This window comes from Apodemus sylvaticus, chromosome 2 (genome assembly GCF_947179515.1).
Source record: "Apodemus sylvaticus chromosome 2, mApoSyl1.1, whole genome shotgun sequence".
NCBI classification, from domain to species: Eukaryota; Metazoa; Chordata; class Mammalia; order Rodentia; family Muridae; genus Apodemus; species Apodemus sylvaticus.
In genome coordinates this window covers 108,886,055-108,893,745 of record NC_067473.1, presented here as the reverse complement: position 1 = coordinate 108,893,745, position 7,691 = coordinate 108,886,055, and positions in this window count along the sequence as shown.

Below are 7,691 nucleotides of genomic sequence, written 5' to 3'. Positions count from 1 at the left end.
CCTGGGATCTACATGGTAAAGGGAGAGAACCAACTTTACCAAGCTAACCCTTTGACCTTCAAGAATTCATGCACATGTACACACACACACAGCTTGGCATGTATGCTCACACACGTATTCACAAAAATTTTTTAAATTTAAAAAATGAAAGAAGTCATGGGAGAGACATTCAGAGGTAGAGAGAAAACGAGAGAGAGAGAGAGAGAGAGAGAGAGAGAGAGAGAGAGAGAGAGAAGAGAGAGAAAAAGATTCCTTGAACTACTGCTAATTTATGGACAGATTTGGTTTTTATATTTTTTATATATTGACCCATCTATTATTAATATTAATAGTTCCTTGCAATGGTTCATATTGATAGTTAACTTATCAGAATCTAGAATCTTACCTCACTGGGGAGATGTTTCCTTGGAGTATTGTCTTGAATACGTTAGTTTAGATAGAAGGACAGTCCACCATGTATAGCATGGTTCTCCTCTGGGATGCTGGCCTATATAGGTGGAGAAAGGCAAGTGAGCAGCAAAATGCTCACATTGTTGTCATTCTCTAGACTATGTGAAATGAGATCAAATGGCCTCAAGCTGCTGCTACCTTGACTTCTGTACCCCTAAGAAATGTATGTGTTGTTGCTCATACTTTTATATATATTCCATTGTGATTGGGATGCCAAGGCAGCAGGAGCACCAAACTTGCATGTGAGTATGTACATGGACATGCATTTGGCATGGCATGAAGGTCAGAGAACAACTTTAGAGAATCATTTCTCACCTTACACCTTATTGAAATAGGTTCTAGTTATTTCTGCTGCTGTGCTATGTATTCTGAGGTAGGTGGCCCACAAACTTTCTACTAATTCTCTTGTTTCCTCTCCAAATATTTCTTACAACCACCATTGGAGTATTGTAGGTATGGATCCATTGCATTGGGGGTTTTGTGTGTTCAGGAGTTTGAACTCTAGTCTTCAAGCTTTCATGGCTAATGCATTTATGTGCTAACCCATTTCCCATGCCCATATTACATCACTTAAAACATAAATCAGAGAAGATAAGGAATAATGATTTTCATTAAATTACAAATTGAGGTGCATATATATATTCATTGGATTCTGTATTTAACTTTAAAGTCAGGTGATTTTTTTCCTTGAGGCAACAATTATACCTGTTAGTTAAATATCTGTCTGAAGATTGCTAAAGTCATTATGTTTGAACAGATGCTTCCATATGAATTTTAAGGGGAATGTATTCCTGTTTTAATATAATAATTACTTACTTAAGTGTTGGTATTTTACTATTTCTTATAGAGTTATAAAGAATGCTGGGTCAGAGAAGTCCCATAGTACATGACTATAATTCCAGCACTAGAGAGATTGAGACAAGTTGTATATACTTATTAATAACAGAGTTTACATTAGTTGCATTAGTTCTCTTATTCTTCCATGGATTTAATTATATAACTCTCTCATCATTTCTTCGATAATCCTGGACAATTAGTCTTTCTGAAGCTCTGAATAATTGACATTTCTCTCAATTTAGTAACGTCTGCTCCCAAAATTCAGTACAAAGACAGTGGTCCTATACAAATTACCAAATTGTGTTAAACTAAAACTTCTACTATTCATTACCAAACAGTATATTTTATTATATTTTTTGAATTTTCAAATCCTTTATTCAAGTTTTATTTTAAGGGATGCTAATCACAGCATTTAAATGGAGGAGTTAATTTACACCAAATAGAAGACTCTATGATCTACCCATTAAACTGCTAAAACTGTAGAGTGGTAAGGTTATAACATAAGTGAGTTTAGATCCCTAGTGATGTAAGAGTGTGATGTCAGTCACCTGTTCAGCTCAGAGCTGGACAACCAAAAAGCTATTTCATATTCTGGTGCAATGAAAAAATAAGGATTTGAAGAAAAAGGTAGGGGCAGGAGAAGAAGAAGAGAAAGAACAAAGGAAAGAAAGAAGAGAGATAGATGGTAGGATGTAGGAAAAAAGGAGAGAGAGAGAGAGAGAGAGAGAGAGAGAGAGAGAGAGAGAGAGAGAGAGAGAATGAAAACCACAGTACCAATACCATGCAGTTTTTAACACTATTGCTCTGTAGTATTGCTTGAGGTCAGGGATACTGATTCCCCCAGACTTTCTTTTGTTGCTGAGAATAGTTTTAGCTATCCTGGGTTTTTGTTGTTCCAAATGAATTTGATAATTGCTCTTTCTAACTCTGTGAAGAATTGAGTTGGGATTTTGATGGGTATTGCATTGAATCTGTATATTCCTTTTGGCAAAATGGCCATTTTAACTATATTGATTCTACCGATCCATGACCATGAAGAATTGAGTTGGGATTTTTATGGGTATTGCATTGAATCTGTATATTCCTTTTGGCAAAATGGCCATTTTAACTATATTGATTCTACCGATCCATGAGCATGGGAGGTTTTCCCATTTTTTTGAGGTCTTCTTCCATTTCCTTCTTCAGAGTCTTGAAGTTCTTGTCATACAGATCTTTCACATGTTTGGTAAGAGTCACCCCAAGATACTTTATACTGTTTGTGGCTATTGTGAAGGGGGTCATTTCCCTAATTTCTTTCTCAGCCTGCTTATCCTTTGAGTTAAGAATTCTCACCTGAAGAACTTCGGATTGCGGAGAAGCATCTTAAAAAATGCTCAACTTCATTAGTCATTAGGGAAATGCAAATCAAAACAACCATGAGATTTCATCTTACACCAGTCAGAATGGCTAAGATTAAAAATTCAGGAGCAGCAGCAGCAGCAGCAGCGGCTGGTCCAGACGAAGGGCCATCAGCAGTAGAACCAAGCGGACAGGGTCCAGGCAGACCTGGCGCCCACGACCACTGGCCATCGCTGGCCAGCCAGGCTGCAAGCAGCGGCGGATTTATGGTGCCTTTCACCACACAGAAGCCACATCAGAACTCTGCCTCCCGCCAGTCAGTTACCAGGGCTCCATATTGGTTCTCGGTCGCCAGAGAAATCAGACTGAGGTACGCAAATATAACCCGAGACCAACATCGCGGGGGTCTAAGCCCGACGGGCGTTGGCCTGCACCCAGGCCCTGGGCTGATCGGGGGTCCACCGGGGTGCAAACCCGGCCAGGAGGTTTTTTTCCCCCCGGGCCGGTGCGCGCACCACCACCATTTTGCCTAAGGGAGACCTAGCAGGCAAAACCAAACCAGCTAACAGGCATAGCCCGAGGCGGACATAGCAGGGGTCTCAGACGGTCAGGCCCTGGACTGCCCCCAGGTCCTGGGCTGCTCGGTGGGCCATCTGTGTGCCAACCCAGCCAGGAGCTTGTTTGCCTGGGCCAGCGCGCACCGCCGCCATTTTGCCTACGGGAAGCCAGAGAGAACTAGCAGGCAAAACCAAACCAGCTAACAGGCATAGCCCAAGGCGGACATAGCAGGGGTCTCAGACGGTCAGGCCCTGGACTGCCCCCAGGCCCAGGACTGCTCGGTGGGCCATCTGTGTGCCAACCCGGCCAGGAGGTTGTTTATCCGGGCCCGTTTGCGTACCACCGCCATTTTGCCTATGGGAAGCCAGAGAGACCTAGCAGGCAAAACCAAACCAGCTAACAGGCATAGCCCAAGGAGGACGTAGCAGGGGTCTCAGACGGTCAGGCCCTGGACTGCCCCCAGGCCCTGGGCTGCTCGTTGGACCATCTGTGTGCTGACCCAGCCAGGAGGTTGTTAGCCCAGCAGACTCTCCCAGCACTCTCAGGGAACTCGCGCATGCCACCATCCTAGCCACCTGACACACCCAATTAACACCCACAGCTGAGGGGAGCTTTGCACCAACATTGGCCTGCCAGGCTTTTGCCTAGACTCAGGGCCTGAGCAGCTAGGCTAGCCTTGTGTGCACCAACCCGGTTGGGAGTTCTGCTGCCCAGATCAGCCTGGGCGGCAGTACCACATATCCAAGTCCTGCAAGTGGCTAGCTGGGTTTCCGGGTGGCCAGCTGGGAGAAGTCAGTGTGCTCCAGTGAATCCAGCGGGCCCCAGCGGGAGCCTTCGGGTGCCTGCTTTGGGATCTGAACAGCCTGGGCAGCAGCACCCTGTCTACAAGCAGCGCAGGAGGTAAGCTGTGCACCAGAGGCCAACTGGGAAGGGGCAGCTTGCACTGGTGAGTCCAGCACTGACAAGAAAAACTAACACCAGTGAGAACTAGATGGCAAAAGGCAAACGCAGGAACGTCACTAACAGAAATCAAGGCAATATGGCAACATCTGAACCCAATTCTCCTCTACCAACATGTCCTGGATACCCCATCACACCAGTAAAACAAGATTTGGATTTAAAATCACTGGTCATGATGCTGGTACAGGAACACATGAAGATCATACATAAAGAAATTCAGGAGAAAATGGATCAAAAGTTAGAAGCCCTTGCAAGGGAAACACAAAAATCATTGAAAGAAATCCAGGAGAATACAAAAGCCAACAAGGAGGAAATGCAAAAAACACTTAAAGAAATACAGGAGAACTTTGATCAACAGGCTGAGGTCATGAAAGACGAAACACAAAAATCTCTTAAAGAAATACAGGAGAACTTTGGTCAACAGGCTGAGCTCATGAAAGAGGAAACACAAAAATCTCTTAAAGAATTACAGGAAAACACAAACATGCAAGTGAAGGAGCTAAGCAAAACCATCCAGGATCTAAAATCAGAAGTAGAAACAACTAAGAAAACTCAAAGGGAGACAACTTTGGAGATAGAAAGCCTTGGGAAGAAATCAGGGGACAGAGATACAAATATCAACAACAGAATACAAGAGATATAAGAAAGAATCTCAGATGCTGAAGATTCCATAGAAACCATGGACTCAACAGTTAAAGAAAATGCAAAATGCAAAGAGCTTGTAACCCAAAATATCCAGGAAATCCAGGACACAATGAGAAGACCAAACCTAAGGATTATAGGCATAGATGAGAGTGAAGATTTACAACTTAAAGGGCCAGCAAATATCTTCAATAAAATTATGGAAGAAAACTTCCCTAACCTAAAGAGAGAGATGCCCATGAATATACAAGAAGCCTACAGAACTCCAAACAGACTGGACCAGAACAGAAATACTTCCCGTCACATAATAATCAAAACATCAAATGGACTAAACAAAGAATACTAAAGGCAGTAAGAGAAAAAGGCCAAGTAACATATAAAGGAAGACCTATCAGAATCACAGCAGACTTTTCACCTGAGACTATGAAGGCTAGAAGGTCCTGGGCAGATCTCATGCAGACTCTAAGAGAACACAAATGCCAACCAAAACTACTATATCCAGCAAAACTCTCAATCACCGTAGATGGAGAAACTAAGATATTTCATGACAAAACCAAGTTTACCCAATATCTATCCACAAACCCGGCCCTAAAAAGGATAATAGGAGGACAACACCAATACAAGGAGGGAAACTTCACCCTGGAAAAAGCAAGATAGTAACCTTTCATCAAACCCAAAAGAAGTTAAGCATTCAAATTTAAAAAATAACGTCAAAAATGATAGGAAGTAACAATCACTATTCCTTAATATCTCTTAACATCAATGGACTTAATGCCCCAATAAAAAGACACAGACTAACTGAATGGATACGTAAACAGGACCCTACATTTTCCTGCTTACAGAAAACACACCTCAGGGTCAAAGACAAACACTACCTTAGAGTAAAAGGCTGGAAGACAATTTTACAAGCAAATGGTCTCAGGAAACAAGCTGGAGTAGCCATTTTAATATCAGATAAAATTGACTTTCAACCCAAAGTCATCAAAAGAGACCCTGAGGGACACTTCTTGCTGGTCAAAGGAAAAATACAAAAAGAAGAACTGTCAATCCTGAACATCTATGCCCCAAATGCAAGGGCACCCTCTTTCGTAAAAGAAACTTTATTAAAACTAAAAGCACACATTGCACCTAACACAATAATTGTGGGTGACTTCAACACTGCACTTTCCTCAATGGACCGATCAGGAAAACAGAAACTAAACAGGGACACAATGAAACTAATTGAAGCTTTGGACCAATTAGATTTAACAGATATATATAGAACATTCTATCCTAAAACAAAAGAATATACCTTTTTCTCAGCACCTCATGGTACCTTCTCCAAAATCGACCATATAATTGGTCACAAGACAGACCTCAACAAATATAAGAAGATAGAACTAATCCCATGCCTCCTATCTGATCACTATGGAGTAAAAGTGGTCTTCAATAGCAACAGAAACAACAGAAAACCCACATACACGTGGAAACTTAACAATACTCTACTCAATGATACCTTGGTCAAGGAAGAAATAAAGAAAGAAATTAAAGACTTTTTAGAACACAATGAAAATGAAAACACAACATACCCAAATCTATGGGACACAATGAAAGCAGTGCTAAGAGGAAAACTCATAGCCCTGAGTGCCTCCAAAAAGAAAATGGAGAGAGCATACATTACCAGCTTAATGACACACCTGAAAGCCCTAGAACAAAAAGAAGCTACTTCGCCCAGGAGGAGTAGAAGGCAGGAAATCATCAAACTCAGGGCCGAAATCAATCAAGTAGAAACAAAGAGAACCATACAAAAAATCAACAAAACCAGGAGCTGGTTCTTTGAGAAAATCAACAAGATAGATAAACCCTTAGCCAGACTGACCAAAGGGCACAGAGAAAGTATCCAAATTAACAAACTTAGAAATGAAAAGGGAGATATAACAACGGAAACTGAGGAAATCCAAAAAATCATCAGATCCTACTACAAGAGCCTGTACTCAACACAACTGGAGAATCTGGAGGAAATGGACAATTTCCTTGACAGATACCAGATACCAAAATTAAATCAGGACCAACTAGACCATCTAAACAGTCCCATAATGCCTAAAGAAATAGAAGGAGTCATAGAAAGTCTTCCAACCAAAAAAAGCACAGGACCAGATGGCTTCAGTGCAGAATTCTACCAGACCTTCAAAGAAGAGTTAACACCAATACTCTTCAAACTATTCCACAAAATAGAAACAGAAGGAACACTACCCAATTCCTTCTATGAAGCCACAATTACGCTGATACCAAAGCCACAAAAAGATCCAACAAAGAAAGAGAACTTCAGACCAATTTCCCTTATGAACATCGATGCAAAAATACTCAATAAAATTCTTGCCAACCGAATCCAAGAACACATCAAAACGATCATCCACCATGATCAAGTAGGCTTTATCCCAGGAATGCAGGGTTGGTTCAATATACGGAAATCCATCAATACAATCCACTACATAAACAAACTCAAAGAACAAAACCACATGGTCATTTCATTGGATGCTGAAAAAGCATTTGACAAAATTCAGCATCCCTTCATGCTTAAAGTCTTGGAGAGAACAGGAATTCAAGGCCCATACCTAAACATAGTAAAAGCAATATACAGCAAACCGGTAGCCAGCATCAAACTAAATGGAGAGAAACTTGAAGCAATCCCACTGAAATCCCAACTCAATTCTTCACAGAGTTAGAAAGAGCAATTATCAAATTCATCTGGAACAACAAAAAACCCAGGATAGCTAAAACTATTCTCAGCAACAAAAGAAAATCTGGGGGAATCAGTATCCCTGACCTCAAGCAATACTACAGAGCAATAGTGTTAAAAACTGCATGGTATTGGTACAGTGACAGACAGGAGGATCAATGGAACAGGATTGAAGATCCAGAAATGA